At 43.0% G+C, this 21,586-nt stretch overlaps 1 protein-coding gene across 6 annotated transcripts in view; it reads left to right on the forward strand.

Moving 5' to 3' along the window:
• Positions 1-389: 389 nt before the first annotated feature.
• Positions 390-21,586, forward strand: part of SPECC1 (sperm antigen with calponin homology and coiled-coil domains 1) — a 245,017-nt gene continuing 223,820 nt past the window's right edge. For all 6 annotated transcript variants that reach the window (XM_061176653.1, XM_061176657.1, XM_061176655.1 and 3 more), the window contains exon 1: positions 390-441. The gene's annotated coding sequence lies outside the window, so the exon portion shown is untranslated. The remainder of the gene's footprint in view (positions 442-21,586) is intronic.

Genomic DNA, 21,586 nt, shown 5'->3' on the forward strand with positions numbered 1-21,586 from the left:
GTGTCGCGGGTGGCGCGGCAGGTGGCCGGCCTCCCCTCCGGGCCGGGGGTGTCCGGGAACGCAGGACGGAGGCCGGTGCCGCGGACACTGGGCCACGGAGGTGCCCGCGGCCCGGCGCGCGGCGGCCCCGCGGGAGCTGTCCTGAGTGCTGCGTGGCGGGGGCCGGCCGGCCCGTGGAATCCCGGCTCCGCGGAGCCATGGGCACCGTTGCGCTGGCGGGGCCCGCGCGGCGCACCTGGAGCCCGGGCGCCGTTTGGATGCCCGGTGGCCCGGGATGCGCAGCCTGTCAGGAGCGCAGCGGGGACGCCTCCTCCCTGCGCATCCTGGAAGCACAGTTAGTTTTAGATGCTTTCTTTCTTTTCTTTTCTTTTTTTTTTTTTTAAAGGAAGTTGGACCCTGAATACCTCATTTTTCTTTTGTGGGCGCTGCATTTGCCAGCAGGTAAGTTTATATAATAAGCGGTGTACGGTTAGAAAGACGCGTTCCGGGGAAGCTGCTCTCCCTTGCCCTCTATCGGGAGAATTTCGCGGACTGGTCGACACGCTTATCCATTAGCAGTTGCGGGCGCTGCAGGCAGCAGATAAAGTCCCGTGGAGTCGACACAAGTCAACGCTTCCGAGCAAATTTTGGTTTCAGAAGATTTTTGTCATCTAGTTTCAAACAAGATGTTGTTTCATTTAAGACGGGGTAGGGGGAGCAAAACCTGTCAACCCTGATGCCTTAACTCTACAGCAAATGGCTTTGTACGATAAACTCGCAAAGCAAGCCTGTTTAATTTGGTGCCCCAAACTAGATCTGAAGCCTCCACGTTGAACTCTGTTTTAATAGTTTTTCAAGTTGATGTGTCTGCTTGTGGTGCGTAATCTTTTCTTCTGTTAAGAAGCAACAGATGTTTCTTTCTAACGTTTGTGCTCATTCCTTGTTTTCTATGGACCACCTTCTCCACAGTGTGGACTATTAAGGGTAAAATAGGACATTTTTGTCTTGGGCTTGGTTTTCGGGGAATGTTCCCAGTGTATATTCACTAAGTATCTTCTTTATCAGATTAAGTAAGTTTCTGTTTTGTTGATTTTTTCCCCCAAATGCTTTTGTATAGCATGTATTGAGATGACCATGTAGTTTTCTTCTTAACATTATTAAACATAGGTGATTATTCTGCTAGCTTTTCTGTCTCTAAAATCCTGGGATAATTTAAAATGCACGTCTGGGTTGTTTGATAGATTCACTTAGCTAACATTTTATTTAGGGTTCTGGTATCTATATTTGTAAGAGATTGGTATATATTTTTTCACCCTCCTCCCATTTTTGTCTGAGTTCATAAACAAGGTTATGCTGTCCTCACTGATTAAGTGGGGAAACTTTCCATTATTTTCTATGCTTTGAAGCAGAAGAACGATCTGCACCTTTAAGTGTGGCACAATCTGACTGCAGACCGCCTGGGCTGCTGGTGTTTTTTTTGTTTTTGTTTTTAAGGAAGTTGGTATCAGTATTTAACTACCTTTTCATGTTTCCATGATCATTGACTTTGCTCAGGTTTTCTATCTCCAAAGTCAACCTAATACTTTATATCTTCTTGGAAAATCATTAACATTGTTGATATTTAATATATGTTAGCATAATGTTGTGTATAGTTGTCTGTTGCAAGCAAAAAAGTCTTTCATATCTGTGGTGCACTCTTTTTCTTGTTCATACGTGTGTGTGCGTGTGTGTGTGCATGTCTGCCTTTTCTCTTTTTTAATTGGTCAGACTTGCTTAATGCTTGCTTACTTTATTAGTCTTTCCAAAGAACCAGATTTTGGATTTATTAATCCTATTCATTTTTCTTTTTCTATGTCATTAATTTCTGTTCTTTTTCTTTCTACTCTATTTGAGTTTATTTTACTCAAATTCTAGCTTTTGAATCGAAAGATTAGATCATGTATGTAATCAATCTCCTTCTGATGGAGGCAAGGGCCTCTAATTCCTGTCACCTCCCATCTGGCCTTTGCTCTATTTTTAATTTAACCCTTCAAATCAGACATTATTGCTGTTATTATTATTATTATTTTCTAGGTTAACATTAAACTTATCTACCTGTTTACCATTGTCTTCACTCTTCATTCCTTATTGATCACAGATACTCTTCTTTGGATCACTTTCCTTCTCCCTGAAGTACATTCTTTAGAAGTTCCATCAGTGATAACACATTTTTCTGTTTTTATAATATCTGAAAATTCCTTTAATTTTGTCCACATTTTTGAATTTTGACTTCACCAGGTTTCTCTAACCTATTGATTCCAAAGTTTTATATATATATATATATTTTTTTTCTAGTATTTTTAAAAGATACTTTGTAGCTGGAAGGTCTGGGGACTTCAATTCTGCTATATTGCTGAAAGATGAAAAACAAATTAATTTGTAGTCTAACAAACTGTCGGTTTTAGTGACTTTTCCCTGTACAAAGTTATATGTTCATCTCAAATTTATTAATTATAACTAATATTGTCTGTACACTTATTTTTTCTGTTTGACCTATTGATTCTGAGAGTTGTGTTAAAGACTTCCACTATGATTCCTAGTTCTATTAGTTTTTGCAATATTATATACATTTACAGGCCAGCCCTAAGCAAACGGGCTGTGTGCACTTCTGTTGAGTTTATGTCTAGAAGTGGAATTGCTTGGTCATAGGGTGTGCATATGCTCAGTTTTTGTAGATACTGCCAAACAGTTTTCAACAGTGGTTGCATCAACTTATGTACCCAAGAAGCATACGTGATCGCCACACATCCTTGCCAACTCCTGGTAATTTCTTTTTTATTTTAGTCATTCTGGTGGGTATCACATTGTGGTTTTAACTTGGATTTCCCTGATGACAGATGAAATTGAGCTCTTTTGGTATCCTTAAGTTTTCACACATATCTAAACATTTTTTTCTCTTGATGTTTAAAGATAATCTGCATATATGAGATTTGGGGGTTTTGTACTTTATGCATCAGCAGTCATAAGTTTTACTGATTATTTGCTCATCATTGATTGTTTTATCTCTTGTTTTCCTCCTTTTTGGATTCATTATTTGTTTCGATTGAATGAGTCCTTAAGTAAATTTTTTTCCCCAGAGATTCTGTGGGTGGTAAACTTTCTGAGCCTTCACATGTTTAAAAAATATTTTTAAATTTTGCTGTTCCACATGAATACTCTTGACTAGGTATAGGATTCTAGGTTAAAAAATTTCTGAATTTTGAAGATAATTCTCCATTACCTGCTGGCATGGCATCTAATGTGGTTGATAAGTCTATGCCGCCTGATTCCTATTTCTTTGTAGTTGAACTGTTTATTTCTCTGAAGCTCTACAATTTTTTCTTTTTCTCTAGTGTTCTAAAATTTCAGCACTGTTTGTCTAGGGGTGGATTTCTCTTGTTCTTCCTGCTCGGTTCTCTGTGGTCCCTTTCATTCTATAGATTAATACATTTATTTGGCCCTGGGGAAGTTTGAGGAGTTCCTCATCTCCTCCATTCTCTTTATTTTCTGCTTCTGGAATTACTGTTAAATGGGGTATTAAAATATCTTAATTTATCTTTCAAGTTTCTTGACTTTTCTCTCAAATGTTCTGTCTCTTTATCTCTGTGGACGGTATTCTGGGAGATTTCCCTAATCTAGTGTTTAGCTTTGTCCAGTCAACTCTTTAGCCGATCTGTTGAGTGTTTTAAGTATTGTTTATCATATATTTAATTTTCAAGGTTTCTACTTTTTTAAATTTAATGTTTGGAATAGATAAGATATTCATTGTTCAAAAATTATGCTGTATTAAAAGGTCTCCCCGTCACCCTATCCGCCCCTACCCAGTTCTCCCTCACCCCACAAGTGGGTAACCATTGTTATTAGTTTCTTACGTATCCCTCCAGAGTCTCTTTATGTAAATATAAGCAAATATGAATTAGATTCTTGATTCCTCCTTTTTCTTTTGCACAAATAGTACTACCCTTGGACCTGCTTTTTTGTTTTTTGGCCGCGCCCCATGGCTTGCGGGATCTTAGTTCCCCGACCAGGTATCGAACCTGGGCCCCAGCAGTGAAAGCGCCGAGCCCTAACCACTGGACCGCCAGGGGATTCTCTTGACCCTGCTTTTTAATCTCACAACGTGCAGTAGAGATCTTCACCCATCAGCTGGCTCTTGCTTTTGCAGGTAGAGTCTCCCCTCAGTCTTTCCAAGGACATTTAATAATTTCTTCTACGTGCTTTATTATCTCCTTCTTCTGGTATATGTTCTCCTCTTGGCTTGGTGTCCCCATTTTCATGACGCTGAGTAAACACCTGCGGTGCCTTTCTTTGAGTGTGAGGATTCCTGTTTCCCTGCCTCTTTGCTGCCCCTGGTGACTGCTGGCGAGCTGTGACGCGCTGCCGGGTGGAGTGTGTGGCCCAGGGGAGGGGCTCATGTTGTGGCCGCTCAGTGTGTGTGGGGAAGCATCCCGGGGCCCTGGCCATCCCAGCCGCTGCGCCCCGGTTCATCTCCTGGTCAGATCCCATCCCTGCCCCTCTTTCTCTCTGCTGATTTGGAGCCTGAAACCCGTTACCATTCGCCCCTGCATGACGGCCTCCTCCCAGGCTTGTACTGGGCTGGGGTTCACTTAGGCAGTCTGATCCTGAGAACTCTCCACCTTTCAGAAGTGTCTTAGATGCTTTAGTTGGCCAGTGGCCCTGTTTCTTGTTTCCCAGGTCTCTTATTGATTTAGTGGTTTAAAAATATTTCTGTCATTCCAAAGAATTTTAGGGTACCTGGAAGGCAGAAGTATGCGTTGAGTTCATTTTCTTGGTCCGATCTCCAATATTTCTTTTATCTTGAATTTATTTCTGTGTCAGGGGTCCACTAGACCACCCCCAGATTTAGTGATTCCCTAGGAGGTCTCATGGGACTCAACACATTGTCATCTTCATGGCTGCGGTTTATCACAGTGAAAGGATACAAAGCAAGATCAGCAAAGGGAAAAGCCCCATGGGGTCAAGTCCAGGGGACCAGGCACAGGTTTCCAAAAGTCCTCTCCTGGCTGAGTCACATGGTGACGAGTTGTGGGAACACTGGTGAAGCGCTGTCCACCAGGAAGCTCTCCGGAGACTCGGCACCAGGGTTCTTCTCTGGGGGCTGGTCACACGGGCGTCCTCTGCCTAGCACCTATCCAAACTCCAGACTCCCGGAACGAAAGCAGGTGTTCAGCATAAACCACCGTGTTTGCACAAACAATTTAGTAGCAATAAGAACCTCTCTTATCAGTCCTACAAATGTCAGGAAGTAAAATCCGAGTTCCCAGATGCCAGCCAAGGGCCAACCTGGCAAGCAGGCCCTTTTTTCAGAAGAGCCATCTCAGGCCTGCTCTGTTAACCCTTTTTTGTAAAGTGTGCCTCCTGTTTTCCACAGAAAAAGATGGATACCATACCTGGAACTGACTTCTTCCATCCAGCTTACCAAGTGCTTTTTGCCCTCTCTCTGGAGAGAGCAGCATTTTTTGAGTATTAAGATGCAGTGATGGGTAAAGAACTGTTTCCTGACTTTGGAAGAAGCCAAAGTATGGCACGTGCCAAGCAGCGCTGAGGGGCAGAGCATGGGGTGACTGTTAAATTATTGGTTCTCTTGTTGGTCTTTGGTCACTGCAGGGCAGCTGGTGGCTCACCGTGAACACGGCAGTCCCCAGTGTCATGCATACCTTTTCCATGGTCCATTCTGGTCACCCCGTCCATGGTAGGCTCTGCTGCCCAAACTCTGGCCCTGGCTCTGCTCATGGGGCATTTCATCTCTTACTTCCCTTCCGTGGCTGTGTTCAGTGGCTTTTGTTGCTTCACTTTGTGTCTAAGTTTAATCTCCCACAAGAATGAGAATTCCCTGAGGATCAAACAGCAAATCACATGTAGCTATGGACCCAGAGCCTCCCTGCCAGGGTGACTGCTTACGTTGGTCCCTGTTAGCGCTGCTTGAAGGAACAGCTGTGTTGCCGACCAGGGTTCTTGGCCTCCTTAATTAATAGAAATTGACCAGAGGCCAGACAAGAAATTCAGGCAAGGCTTTACTGGGGCCCCTGCTGCAGCCGGGGGAAGCAAGAACAAACAACAGGTTCCCTTGCTTGCTTGCTCCCTGAGGCGGGGCGAGCTTGTTTCTTATATGCGGTGAGGGTAGGGGTGTGTCCAGGTGACAGGCCAGAGGGGTGACTTAGCTGTTTTGCCCACCCCTCTGGTGGTGGTGTGTGCAGGGGGCATGCGCAGTACCCTGCTTTTGCTCCCGACACCCTGTTTTTGCTCCAGGCTCTTTGAAAGTGGCAGTTGGGCTTTTTGGTCTCTTTGTATCTTTGGGGTCCAGAATTTGCCCCAACTGAGCATTCGTGCAGTTATTTTTAGTCCCATATAGTTTCTTTGTATTTTGTTGCTCCAGGAGAGGTGTGTCCAGGGGCAAGCATTGCAGCACTGCAGCAAAGGGTCCCAGGTCCCAGCCTGTCTCAGCTACAAGGACACAGGAAGCTGTCTCTTCTTCATCCTATTCCCTGCTCACCACGTTGCTGACGTGTGTTCTGTGCTGAGGATGGTGATGTAAAGCTCCAAGCTGACATTAACAGCCTGGGTTGTCTGAGTTCTGTCTTCCCAAGCAGCAGATGGTATAATGAAATGTCTTCGTTGGAAAGGCTTTTTGAGGTCATTGAACCTGCGTGCGGACTTAGATTGTCAAATGTTTTCTGACTCTATGGGCTGTGTCTAGTTGTAGACCTCGTTCCTCCCTCTCCCCATGGTTTTAGACGTCAGGTGTGGGGAATTGAATTAATCACATGCTCATTCTTAGCACTTTATCATCATTGGTCCGTCACAGCCCCTCTCTTGTTTTGCGTGCTTGTTCATGCTTTTGTTGGTTCATTTATAATTCATTCCTTCTTCTTCTGTGACCCCACTTGCTCATTCTCTTCCCCCCCATAGCCGACTATTCTAATGTGTTTAATACATATGCTTTTGTTGTATGTATTCTTTTTTTTTTTTTTTAGCGTCAATTGTGGTTTTATTCGTAGTTGTATGGCCCAAATGTAACTGTCAGTTTACTCACTATCTTGACTTCATTAGATAATGTGCTTACATCTTCCCAAAATATTTGCATTTGAATGAAAGTCTCTTCCCTACCAAATATTTCCATGTCTTGTTGTATGTATTCCTAAGAATGTGTACTGTTCTGTGTGCATGTTTTTCATATTTTTTTAAATTTGTGTGCATGTATTTTTTTCTTTTTTCTTTTTTTCTTTATTTATTTTTAACTTTTTATTTTATATTGGAGTGTAGTCGATTAATGATGTTGTGATAGTTCCAGGTGCACAGCAAAGGGACTCAGCCATACATGTGCATATATCCATTCTCCCCCAAACTCCCCTCCCATCCAGGCTATGTGTGCAGGTATTTTTAATTTACATAAATGGTGTCACCTTATAGCTCTTCCTAGTGTTATCACTCACCGCCATGTTTCTGTGACTCATCCCTGTTGCTATGGTGACTGTCTGGTTTGTGTATCCACCACATCCTGCCTCTCTCTCTCCTGGTGATGGACGCCCACATTGATTCCTATGCCCAGACACTACAAACAATGCTGAATGAACCTCTTGTACTTGTCCCATATGGACTTCTGGGAGCATCTCTCTGGGATTCAGGCCAGGAGCAGGACTGCCTGCTCATAGTGTGTGCCTATACTTAATAGAACTGAGTACCACCGGTTGCTCTTGAAAGAGGCTGCACCATCCTACATTCCCCCCCTCCCCCCAGCAGTGCACAGGATTCCAAAGAGCTTTATCTCTGCAAACACTTGATGATGTCCAGCTTTCTAATTTTTAGCAGCCTTACTCTTTTTATTTACATTTCTCTGGTTACTACCGAGTTTGAGAATATCTTTATATATCCTTGCTGCCTTGTTGCATTTCCTGTAACATAAGTTGCCTGTTCCTGCTCTTTCCCCATTTTTCTTTCTTTCTTTTTTTTTTTTGGGCTGCACCACTCGGCTTATGGGATCTTAGTTTCCCGACCAGGGATCAATCCTGGGCCCACAGCAGTGAAAGTCCGAGTCTTAACCACTGGATCGCCAGGGAATTCCCTCCCGCCCCCCATTTTTCTTTTTTTCTTTTTTTAAATAAATTTATTTATTTATTTATTTATTTATGGCTGTGTTGGGTCTTAGTTTCTATGCAAGGGCTTTCTCCAGTTGCGGCGAGCAGGGGCCACTCTTCATCGCGGTGCACTGCCCTCTCACTATCGCGGCCTCTCCCGTTGCGGAGCACAGGCTCCAGACGCGCAGGCTCAGTAGTTGTGGCTCATGGGCCTAGCCGCTCCGCGGCATGTGGGATCTTCCCGGACCGGGGCACGAGCCCGTGTCTCCTGCATTGGCAGGCGGATTCCTAACCACTGCGCCACCAGGGAAGCCCCATTTTTCTTTTTTTTCTTTTAACTTTATTTATTTATTTTGGCTGCGTTGGGTCTTTGTTGCTGCATGTGGGCTTTCTGTAGTTGCGGCGAGCGGGGTCTACTCTTCGTTGCGGTGCGCGGGCTTCTCATTGTGGTGGCTTCTTCTTGTTGTGGAGCACGGGCTCTAGGCACGCGGGCTTCAGTAGTTGTGGCACGTGGGCTCAGTAGTTGTGGCTTGCGGGCTCTAGAGCGCAGGCTCGGTAGTTGTGGTGCACGGGCTTAGTTGCTCCGAGGCATGTGGGATCTTCCCCGATCAGGGCTCGAACCCGTGTCCCCAGCATTGGCAGGCAGACTCTCAACCACTGTGCCACCAGGGAAGTCCCGCACCCCCCCAGTTTTCGACTGGGATTTCTGACTAGAATATTTTAGACATTAGTCACTTGTTGATTTTTAGATGATGCAAATGGTTTCTCCTGATATGTAATGTGTCCATTCACTTTGTTGTTGGTATCTTTGTTGAGTAGAAATCCTTAATTCTGTAATCCAAATAACCAATTTGGGGAGTAGAGGAGGGAAGGATTGGGAGTTTGGGATAAGCAGAGGCAAACTGTTATATATAGGACGGATAAACAACGAGGTCCTACTGTATAGCACAGGGAACTATATTCAATATACTGTGATAAACCATAATGGAAAAGAATATGAAAAAGAATATATATATATATGTATAACTGAGTTACTTTGCTGTACAGAATTAACACAACATTCAACTGTACTTCAAAAAAAAAATTTGCCCCCAGATCCCAAGATAAATGCCTATGTTTGTTGATTGACAACATTTTAATAATCAAGACATTTTTCCACGTAAAAATCCAGATTTCTAGCCTCTGTTGAATCAGTCGTGCTTCGATGTTGGCTAGGGTAACCGAGTGGTGGGCTGTCCCCCACCTGGCTCGCCTCACTCGTTCTCGTGACCTCTCGGTCGTGTGGTCTTTTGAGCTCATGACCAGCCCCTGCTGTGTGTGGAGCAACACCTTGAAATAAACAAGCGTGGTGGTAGTGAGTGTGCACGAGGGTGTTCAGTGAACTCGATTATGGGGTGAAGTGGGCGTGGAGCTGGGAGCACAGTGTGGTTGCCGTCTTCACGACGTCCAACGAGTGTCAGTGTAGGAACAGGAAACCTATTGCATTGCCCCCCATCTTTCAGCAGTAGTAACTCATTCTTTTCAACCTTTCCTGGGTTGTTACTTGTTTTGATGCATAAAAAAAAAAAGTCCATGGCTTATTGGAGTCCACATATGAGTGGAGGCTCCAAACCAGGGGTCTAAAACCTTGTTCTGTAAAGAGCCAGATAGAAAATATTTTAGGCTTTTCGGGGTCATACACGCTCTCACAGCCACTCTGCTCCTGCCCTGATAGCTCAGACGCAGCCGTAGACAGTATGTGAATAAATGTGGTCCGTTCGTTTGGTCCAGACTTGACCCACAGACTATCGTTTGCTCACTTAATGTTTTCTTCCTTCTGTTGTTTCTAAGGTGCACGTTTATAACATTCACCTAATCACTACGTAGCAGGTACCTACTATGTGCCAGTGCTGAGATTATAGTGATGGATGAGACACAAGTTCAGTCTTTAAGCTCAAGGTCTGGGTGGGGAGACAGACAAGGGAGGATAACAGGCCAGGACTGGGTGAGCCCAGATTGGGCATCGGGGTTTAAGGTAGGGCATATCAGGGAAGACTTTCTGTAAGAAGGAGGCATCAGAAATGAGCGGGGAGAGGAATTAGGCAAGACAGGGGCAGGGCCTTTGTGTACTTCATCTACAAATCCAAGAGGCGAGAGTTTTGCTCAGTATAGCTGGAAAGCATAGATCTGGGTTTTGTGGTGGCAAGGAACGGGGCTCAGGGTGGATGTAGTAGGGGTGGTGACCAGCCATAAAGTGGGAAGCAGGAATGACAAGACAGAGACTGGGTAAAAATTCCACACACACAGTTACGTGTGCTTGAATTATCAAAGGTTGGTGGTGTGTCAGAAAATAAGAAAACACAGAACGTTAATTTCACAAAGTTAAAATAACCCTGATGGAGTACAGGGCAAGCCCACAAAAGTAAAGTGTAGACCAAGCTTACATATGGATGTATGCAAATATCCTAAATAAAATAACAAAATGAATTCAGCAGAATTTAAAGAGGAATACATTTTTCCAAGTAAGTTTTATTCTGGGAATTGAAGAATGCTTTGATATTAGGACATAATTTAGTTTAATTTCTTGTGTAAGTAATAAAAGGGGAAAGCTGTGTAATCACCTTGAGAGAAACTGAAAAAGCACTTCATGGAATTTGACGCTGAACCATGTGCTTCCTTGAAAAGCTTTCACTGCCCTGCCTTCAGGTGTGCAGTCTCCCTGCCTAACTTCCTCACCTTTTTGTTTCTCTGGCACACCTCTGCTCTTTATTTCTTTACGTTTTCCTTCTTCATGTCCTTTGTGACCCTTTCCTGTGTCCTTGGTGTGGAATAAGTTATTCTCTTCTCCCTGGTCCAGGGAACACTATTCAGACCTCTCATTGTGCGTTTCAGTTGTAATTCTTAGCCTCTCTCAATACTTAGTTGATTTCCTTCTGTTGGAGCCTGGTCCTGGGGTGGGCACTGCAGATTCGGAGCTAAGTTAGATGATGCTGGTCACTTGCCTTTTCGCCCTCAGGCTGGTTCCCGATGCTCCCCTGGCCTCTGCCGCCGGCTAAGGGTGTGAGTAGGAGGCGGGGAGCTGAGAGGAGGGTGGAAGCCAGGGGATTTCTACCCCGTTTGCTGCCTTGGACAGTGTCTCAGGGGTGGTTCCAGCTCCAGCTGAGTGACAGTGGCCTCTGGCCTTTGTCCCACCTCCTTCCCTTGTCCCTCCAGCCTTATTAAACATGCTGGAGGGGTCCCGCTGTTGGGAATCTCTGGGTCGGCTCGCCACCCGACTTGGCGTTTTAGCCCTTCCCCAGACCGTGTGGCCAGTTCCCATATTAGGTTCCCTCTACTGAGCTATACCGCTCTTGAATTCTGTTTTCCTGATTGGACCCTGCCCAATGTAGACAAGAAACCTGCTTCTGGGTGCCCACAATCTTATAGGACAAACAGACATTAAAACGACTCTGATTTTTGTCTGTCCAATGCTCCTTCCTGCCTTCTTCCCGGAAGTAGACCTCACCTCGGGCGCAAGCATTGGCCGTGACCCAGACTGAGACCATCGTAGGTCTTCACACTCCTTGTTCACAGAGACTTTTCCAAGGATAATCATGTCTCCAAACCAGGTTAATCCCTTTCTTTTGAGTTGCTGGAGATGGAGCTGGTGGGGCCAGAGCCCCCTTCGCTCTCGGGGGTCATAGGATGCGTGAGCTCTGCGGGAGGTTGGTCTTTGGGGTTTTTTTGATTTTTGCTTTTTAGATTTATGAGCTTGGTCTTTGTTTCGTTCAGTGTGTGTCTCCAGTGCATAGTGAGTGCCCAGTCAACATCATTTCATAAAATCTAAGATGCCATCCATTTTCAAACAATTATTTTGTGTTCCACTAAAAAAGAAAAAAAAGCTACTGTCAATTAAACTGTGATGTGATTTTTTTTTTTTAATTTTTAAAAATTTATTTATTTATTTATTTATGGCTGTGTTGGGTCTTCGTTCCTGTGCGAGGGCTTTATCTAGTTGCGGCGAGCGGGGGCCACTCTTCATCACAGTGCGCGGGCCTCTCACTGTCGCGGCCTCTCTTGTTGCGGAGCACAGGCTCTAGACGCGCAGGCTCAGTAGTTGTGGCTCACGGCCCCAGTTGCTCCGCGGCATGTGGGATCTTCCCAGACCAGGGCTCGAACCCGTGTCCCCTGCATTAGCAGGCAGACTCTCAACCACTGCGCCACCAGGGAAGCCCCCATGTAATGTTTTTTATTATGTGCACTTTTTATTTTAGGCTTTTTTTTTTTAAGAATTATTTATTTATTTATTTATTTATATTTATTTTTGGCTGTGTTGGGTCTTCGTTTCTGTGCAAGGGCTTTCTCTAGTTGCGGCAAGTGGGGGCCACTCTTCATCGCGGTGCGCGGGCCTCTCACTATCGCGGCCTCTCTTGTTGCGGAGCACAGGCTCCAGACGCGCAGGCTCAGCAGTCGTGGCTCACGGGCCCAGTTGCTCCGCGGCATGTGGGATCCTCCCAGACCAGGGCTCGAACCCGTGTTCCCTGCATTAACAGGCAGATTCTCAACAACTGCGCCACCAGGGAAGCCCCTTTAGGCTTATTAAAAGGTTTTTTGGACGTATTTAAGACATCAATTCATGTCCTACAGCGTTCTTGTTCGTATACAGGAAGGAAAGTGTGAATGAAGCAAACTGCTTAGGGCGTTTCTAAAACCTCGTCTTCTGAGTCACTTTGACTCCAGGTCATTTGTCTGTGACTTTTTGCAGATGACGTCCCCTCTGCCATCAGGACCCCTGGTAACGTGTGGTTGTAAAACGGTTCCTCACTTGTCTCCAGGATTTTCTTTTGAGCTCGTGGCACCCATTCTTCAAATTTGATGCTGGCCCTTCCTTGTCTCCCCTGAAGGGATCAGAAGAAGGTGTTGATAAGGCAACCGGGACTCACCGCTCCTTCGATTGCCCGTCTTGGTGTGCAGGCTGAGATATTGTAGGACTGCGGTCGTCTGTGAGGCCACCTGGAACGGAAGCCGAGTCACTGCGCTTTTGCAGGGAGCTTATCTTGTAACCGGCTGAGCAGCACCAACCAGCCAATGGCTACCGTAGGTGGCGTGCTGACTTCAGGGATGTTAAAATGTGTGTCTTAGAATCGACAGACTGTGGTATCTGCACAGTTAGTTAAGCGAAGGAACCTGGTGCTGCCTGAACCCATCCCCCACTGAGAGAGCGAAGGCAACTAGCAGGAAGACGTGGGGAGTGGGTGTCCCCGGATCCAGTTGTTCCTTGGGCCGCATCCACCCCTGCGCTTTCCACGGTTTATGTACGGAAGCAGGTCATCCCTCCCTCTTTCTTTGTGAAGCTAGTTCAGATTAGTTTCATGTCACTTGCAACCTAGAGCATCATGACTAATCCAGAAGCTTATAAAATGAGTGTAAACAATGTGGCGTGTGCAGGAATTAAAAGAATATCAGGGCTCAGAAGTAGCATCAAGAAGAGAGAGACTCGCTGTGTCTGAGGGTTCCCTAAGGAGGAGGTGGTCAAGCTATGACTCTTGAGTTTCCCAGGTGAGGCCGGACCCTCCTCTGGGGTGCTTCCCAAGGACCCCGTGTACACTCGTGCTTCAAACTACTGGCCCCCACTGTCTTTCTCACCACTGTCTGTTTCCTAAGTCAGGAATCAAGGACCCGGTAGATACTTGTTGAACAAATGAATGAATGCGTTTTGAGGAAGGAAGAGAAATTGCTTGTAGACAGGGGTGGGAAAGGCGCTCCAGGAAGAGAAACGAGAAAGTGCAAAGGCACACGGGCCTGGACGAGCAAGACGTGCTCTGGAAACTGCATGTAGGGAAGCTCTGGGAGGGGGGCTCAGAGCTGAGGTGGTTGGAGGTGAGGCTGAGGGATGGGCAAAGGCTGGGGCATGGGGCTGATGTGTAAAGTAAGATGCTTGCACCTTATTCTTTAGGCACTGGGAACCATTGAAGCATTAAACACTTTTATTGTGGTAACATATACATAACATAAAATTTATCTTCTTAACCATTTTCAGCGTACAGCTCCGCGGCATGAAGTACATGTACGTTGTTGTGCAACCGTCACCACCCTCCATCTCCGAACTTTTTCATCTTCCTAAACTAAAATTCTGTCCCCATGAAACACCAACTCTTCATTTTCCTTTCCTCAGCCCCTGGTAACCACTCTTCTACTTTCTGTCCCTGTGAATTTGACTACTCTAGGTACCTTATAAGAACCACTGAAGTTTGGTGGTAACACGGTGGGTAAATAGATGTGCCTTTTAGAACATTCACACGGGCCACGTTTTAGAGGATTGTCAAGAAGAGAAAGAGGCTGCTGAGTGTAGGGGAGCCAGTTGGGAACCTCGATGGTGTGTGAGCCAAGGCTTTCGCAGTGGGGATGACAAGAGAGGGCCTGGAACACTCAGGGTCCTGGGTGTGGGGGTGGGAGTGCGGGAAGATCTCGTTTTGACACCTTTTTTTTGGCTTGGATACCGGCCATGATGGGGAATCCAAGAGGAACTTGGATGCCCAGGTTAGGATGGGTGGCAGAAGCGTAGGTACCCTGTCCGTATCCCCTTCTTTTCACTGCTTCGGTGAACGTTGGCCTGACTCCCAGTGATTAGCACTTGCATGTCTTTGTCCCGGGCTTTCTGGTGCCCACAGGTGCCCGCTTTGCTGCCCAGAACAGCAGAGTGGAAGTGCCAGGGAATTAACACCCTCCCAACTCCCCAGAAACCCTCAGCCAAAGGTGATGGAGTTGGTGTATAACTACCCCAGCTCCCTGCACCTCCCCCAACTTTGGGACAACGCCAAGGAGCGTCTTGTATATGCTGACGCCCAGAGTTGCCCGGTGGGGTTAAGCTTCAGGTACTCACAGTGGTAATTTGCTCGATGAAGCACACTTTGTTGGCTGCCTATTCTTTTTCTTGTCTAATTGCCCTGACCAGAAGCTCCAGTACAATTTCACTAGAAGTGGCAGAGAAGACATCCTTGTATTCCTGATCTTAGGGGGAAAGCATCCAGTGTGTTTCACTGTTAAGAATGATGGTGCCTGTGGGTTTTTAGTAGACGCCTTTCTTCAGGTTGAGGAAGTTCCCTTCTATTCCTAGCTTGTTGAGGGTTTTTTTATCAGGAAAGGGCGTTGGATTTTGTCACATGCTTTTTCTATGTCTATTGAGATGATTGTGTGATTTTTATTTATTCTATTTATTCTATTAATTGATTTTTGGATGTTAAACCAACCTTGCATTCCTCAGATAAGTTCCGTTTGGTCATGGTATGCAATTTTTTTTATATGTTGCCGGATTTGGTTTACTAGTATTTCGTTGAGGATTTTTATATCCATATTCAGAGGAGATACTGGTCTGTAGTTTTCTTGTGATGTCTTTATCTGGTTTTGGTATCAGGAAAATATTGTTGTCATGAAATGAGTTGGAAAGTGTTCCTTCCTCTCTGTTTTTGGAACAGTTTGTTAAGAATTGCTATTAATTATTATTTAAATGTTTAGTAGAATTCAACATTGAAGTCTTTTGGGCCTGGGCTTTTCTTTGTGGGTAGTTTTTTTTTTTTTTTAGTAGATCTTTATTGATAATTGCTTCACAATACTGTGTTAGTTTCTGTTGTACAACAGAGTGAATCAGCCATATGCATACACATGTCCCCATATCCCCTCCCTCTTGAGCCTCCCTCCCATCCTCCCTATCCCACCTCTCTAGGTCATCACAAAGCACGGAACTGAGAGGGTAGTTTTTTAAATTACTAATTCAGCCTCTTCACTGTCACCAGTATAGTTGTTTCTGTTATCCCTTCGTTGCTTTCTTTTGCATTGAGTGCTCTCTAATATAACATTTCAGTGGGCTGAATAGTCTTCCCCCGACTTCACGTTCACTTAGAACCTCAGAATATGACCTTATTTGGAAGTAGGGTCTTTGTAGATGTAACTAGTTGGGGATCCTGAGATGATATCATCCGGTATTTAGGGTGGGCCCTAAATCCAATGACTGGTGTCGTTACGAGAAGAGAAGAGGACACACAGAGGCACACAGAAAGCAGTCCACCCAAAGTCAGCAGAGATGCAGCTACAAGCCGAGGAACACCTAGGATTGCTTTGACCCACCAGCACCTGGAAGAGACAAGGAAAGGTTCTTTCCTAGAGTCTTCAGAGGGAGGAGACATCTTGATTTCAGGCTTCTAGACTCCAGAACTGGAAGAGAAGACATTTCTGTTGTTTTAAGCCACTTAATTTGTGGTAATTTATTCCTGTAGACCTAGGAAACGAATACAAACCTTTTATTTCCTTTAGTGATTATTTTTCCCCCCACCATATCTGAGTTATGGTCTTTGTTGTTGCTGTAGGGCATACAATGTATATCTTATCAGAATCTACTACAGATTTATACTAATTTAATTCCAATGAGTTATAGAAATGTTATTGCTATATGGCTCTATTCCCTTTGCTCCCCTTTTGTGGTATTACATATTATATCTATTAATATTGCAAACCTGACCGTACATTGTTATAATTATCATCTTAACCATCTACAGTGATTTCTTTAGCCCAATGTAGATTTGTTCCAACCCATCTCCTTTGTGTAGCTGTTGGCAAATATATTACACATATATTTCTATATGTTACAGGTCCAACAATACATTATATGCATAATATTTTACATAATTAAAAAAATGAATTCAAAGGAGAATAAAACCTGTGTTTTTACTATCATTTATAATTACATAATTACCTTCACTGGTGCTCTTTGATTTTTTTGCGTGTGAATTTGAATTTCCTTCTGGGGCCACTTGCTTTTACCTTGAAGAACTTCCTCTAGTATTTCTTCTAAAGTGGGCAACAAGTTCTCTGCAGGATGGCAGACATTTTATTGGCTTCCGCATGCTACAATGGCTATAATAAGATCTGAGACTGGTCTTACAGGTAAGGCAGTGGGACATGACTCACTTGGAATGAATCATTCATTGCTGAAGGTGACTCCCAGAGCTTCATAGCTCACCCTACAGGTAACAGTGCACCACTGGTGTCCAGCCTCTGGGTAAGTGAACTAGGGTTTTTCTTTTGCTGCCAGGTGCTCCTTCTGTATTGCTTTGTGACTTTTAAGTCAGTTGCTCAATTTCCTTCTTTTTTTCTTTTAACTTTTATTGTAGAAAATTTCAAACATTCACAAAAATATACAGCCTCATATGATAAATATTCATGTACCCATGACCTGGCTTAAACAATGATTAAATCGTGACCAAACTTGTTTTATCTATACTTCTACCTAATCTCCCTCAATATTATTTTGTAAGTTGCTCAATTTCTTTTCCTCATTTTCATCTGGAAAAGAGTGTGACGGTATCCTAAACAAATTTAATTAAGGTGTAATGAGAAAAACCTATAAAACCCTTTGATGTGTAGTAATTAGATGAAAGCTGTATTAAAAGTGCAGGACTTAGTCATTATAAGTAGCAACAAAGGATGCCTACCACCATATGCTAGGGTTTGTTTTTTTCTTTAAAGGAGCTGTAGTGTGGCATTTTAAAAAGTGTTCCAAATGACAAGGTAGTTGCAGACCGAGTCTAGCTTTGAGACTGTAATGATAAGGGACTGTAAGCTTATAGTTTTTTTGGTTGACTTTAGGTGGGTTTTGGCAGAAGGCACATGTAAAGTGACGTTATTTGTAACCTGCATGTTGACTGAAGGGACAGAACCTAAAAGGAAAGACTAAAATATTAAACACAGTATTTATCAAGCAAAGGGTGTGTATGTTATTTTTTTATGATCAGGAAGAATACTTTTATTCCATCATCACTGACAGAGTTAGAGGCATTCCATGTGTGTCTCTGTGTGTCTTAGATACCAAAATACGAGAAATGTTGGCGATGCTTAAGACCAATAGGTTTAAAGAAATGTTTTGTTTCCTGAATTTAATCTCTTTTTTTTCAAAAAGTAATTCTTGCTTGGTGTAAAAATTGCAAACAACACAGATATACGACTTAGGGAAAATTCCTAATGTTCCCCCAGCTGTTTTGCTTCTATTCTTCCAGACATTTCCTGTGCGTGCACTGGAACACATAATCTATATTTGTTTTCAGGAATCTGCTCATATTAACATAATCACACTGTACTGCTAGTTGGTTTTGTTTTCACATAACACACATCTTCGTATGTCAATATGTGGACATCTTTATGCTTCTTTTTGATGATTGAATTCTGTGTATGTACTCTCGTATAGGCAATATCCTGATGATGGACATTTGGATTATTTCTCATCTTTTTCCTGTTATAAACAATGCTTCAGTAACATTATTGTGTGTGTATCTTTGCCTAGTTATGTATTTTGGTAGAAATGATATCTAGGAGTAGAGATGATTATACTAAGTGAAGTAAATCAGAAAGAGAAAGACAAATATCATATGATATCACTCATGTGGAATCTAGAAAAATGATACAGATGAACTTACTTACAAAACAGAAATAGACTCACAGACATAGAAAACAAACTTATGGTTACCAAAGGTGGAGGTGGGAGGGATAAATTAGGAGGTTGGGATTAACAGATACACACTACTATACATAAAATAGATAAACAACAAGGTCCTATTGTAGACCACAAGGAACTATATTCAATATCCTGGGATAAACCATAATGGAAGAGAATATAAAAAAGAATGTATATATGTGTATAACTGAGTCATTTTGCTGTACAGCAGAAATTAACACAACATTGTAAATCAACTAGACTTAAAAAAAAAAAAGTTGTGGCTATTTAAGATTTTGCCAATTGTTATCCTAAAGAGCTGATCAATTTACAGTGGCTAAGAAGGCACCCCCCAACCCCAAACTAAAGCAGATCTTCCCTTTCCTACACTCTCAAAGCACCCTGTATTTCTCTTCTGTACCACATGTCAGAATTGCATTTAAATAATTATGTAAATTCCCCCTCCCCTATTTACCCCCTAAAAATATAAGTTCAGTGTGGACAGGAACATTGTTTCTATTTTATTCATATTTGTATCTCCAGCACCCAGAATAATTCCTTACACATAATGTGTCCTCAGCAAATAATAAATATTACCCCACCCTCTCGCCTTGGTATTGTCCATGTTTGCCAGTCTAGCAAATATCACAGATCATCGTTTTACTGTGTATTTTAAAATTATTAATCAGTGTGAGCAAACTTTCACATATATTTTTAAACCATTTATATTTCATCTGTGTTTTTTTCTCTTTTTTTCAACTGGACTGTTTACCTTATAATTGATTCGAAGAGCTCTTTCTATTTTTATGTGATATTAGCAGTGTTGCACATATTTTTAATCTGGTTTGTTTCTCGTCTTTTGAATTTGTTTATGGGGTTTGGCGCCCTATAAAAGTTTTGAAATTTTTTTTTTTAAACTTTGGGTTTATTTATTTATTTATTTTTATTTATTTATTTATGGCTGTGTTGGGTCTTCGTTTCTGTGCGAGGGCTTTCTCTAGTTGCGGCAAGTGGGGGCCACTCTTCATCGCGGTGCGCGGGCCTCTCATTATCGCGGCCTCTCTTGTTGCAGAGCACAGGCTCCAGACGCGCAGGCTCAGTAATTGTGGCTCACGGGCCTAGTTGCTCCGCGGCATGTGGGATCTTCCCAGACCAGGGCTCGAACCCGTGTCCCCTGCATTGGCAGGCAGATTCTCAACCACTGCGCCACCAGGGAAGCCCCAAAAGTTTTGAATTTTTACATAGTAACATTATAAATCTCTTTTTTATGCCTCTGGACTTCACGCCAGGGGCATTAAATTTCCGTCAAGGAGCACATTATTTACATCTAACTTCTAACTGGCTGGAATGTGACTACATTTTTCTAAAAGATTCTTTTTTTTTTAAATTGAAGTGTAGTTAATTTAAAATGTTGTGTTACTTTCAAGTGCACAGCAAAGTGATTCAGTTATACATACATATATTATATTCTTTTTCATATTCCTTTCCATTATAGGTTATTACAAGATATTGAATATAGCCCCCTGTGCTATACTGTAGGTCCTTGTTGTTTATCTGTTTTATATATAGTAATGTGACTATGTTAACCCCAAACTCCTAATTTATCTCCCCCTCTAAAAGATTCTTGAGTTCTTTCTTAAATTGCCTTTTTTCCCTTTCAATATGAGTGACATTCTAACTTGGTGAAGGATTCCTGGGTCCCTTCTCCTCCTCAACACTCCACTGACATGGCTCTTTCGTCTCTGACTTCTGATGTCGTGGAGATGGCTGGAGAAGATTGTTTCCCTGTTATAGGTGATCTGACGCTTCTGCTTCATTTTCGTAGGTTATCTCTGTGTCCTTGAGCACCAGTCAACTTTGCCAGGATAGAGCCTGTCTTGATTGCCGTCTCCCGATTTCCTTGATATACGGTGAACTTTGTCAATTTCAGGAGAGTTTTCTTCTAGTACATCTTTCGTTCGCTTTCCTGTCCCATTGCTCTCTTCTTCAATATAGCAATTATGTGTGCATCACATTTTTATCTTCCACAACAAACATCTTTCTAGTCACTTTCACCCCTGTTTTCCTCTGTTCCATCTTCTCAAATGAATCTTCTATTTCCCTGACATTTTCAGCACTTCAGTTTCACTTCTTGCTCTTCCTTGTGTAACATTTACCATGGGATGGTGCTGCCATTTTCTTCCATTTGTGTCGTTTTCATCTTCTACTGTCGTCTTATTAGCTCTTCTGTGATGAACTCTTTCTCCTGTATCTTCCTTCAGTGGGGACCAGAGCCCTCAGTGGGATGTTCCTGGCTTCTGCCTCTTAATATAGAGAAATCTGTAACTTGCCAAATTTCCCTCTCTATTTTGACTTTAACTGAAGGGAAGAGTAAACAAATATGTCTGCTTTTATAAGAGTTCACAGACATACAGCTTAAAAATTGTGTTTTGTGAAAAAGTAACAAATGACAGTATACAAAATTCAACATGTTCAAAAGGAGATATGGGGAAAAAGAAGTTTCTCTTTCACCACTGTTCCCTAGTCCCCAGTTCCCGACCCTGGAAAGAATAAATCTATAGAATACATTCGTAGAGTGAAATTGCTTTTGTCAAAGAAGATATGCATTTGTAAATTTAATAGATATTCTGAATTGCCCTCCATAGAAGATATCAATATGTATCCTTCTAGCAAAAAATAAGAGTGCTGATTTCCTCACACTCTTACCAACATTGTGATGTACCAGAGTTTTCAAATTTTTGCCATGCTGATAGGTAAAATAGATTTAATTAACATTTCCTTTTTTAAAACTGATGTTGAGCATCTTATACGTTGAAGAGCCATTTGTATTTTCTGTGAACAATTACATTTGCACATTTTTATTTTGGATTAATGGTGGTTTTTCCTTGGGTTTGTAGGCACCTTTCATGTATAGAAAATTAACTCTTTGCCTGGATATGAGTAAATAGTGTTTTTTCTCAGTTCATTCAGTGGTGTTTATTTAACTGTGTTTGTGCTGTGTTTAATTAAATATGCAGAAAGATTTGGTTTGTATGTAGTTGATTTTTTTCTT

This window comes from Eubalaena glacialis, chromosome 19 (genome assembly GCF_028564815.1).
Source record: "Eubalaena glacialis isolate mEubGla1 chromosome 19, mEubGla1.1.hap2.+ XY, whole genome shotgun sequence".
In the NCBI taxonomy this organism is placed as follows: Eukaryota; Metazoa; Chordata; class Mammalia; order Artiodactyla; family Balaenidae; genus Eubalaena; species Eubalaena glacialis.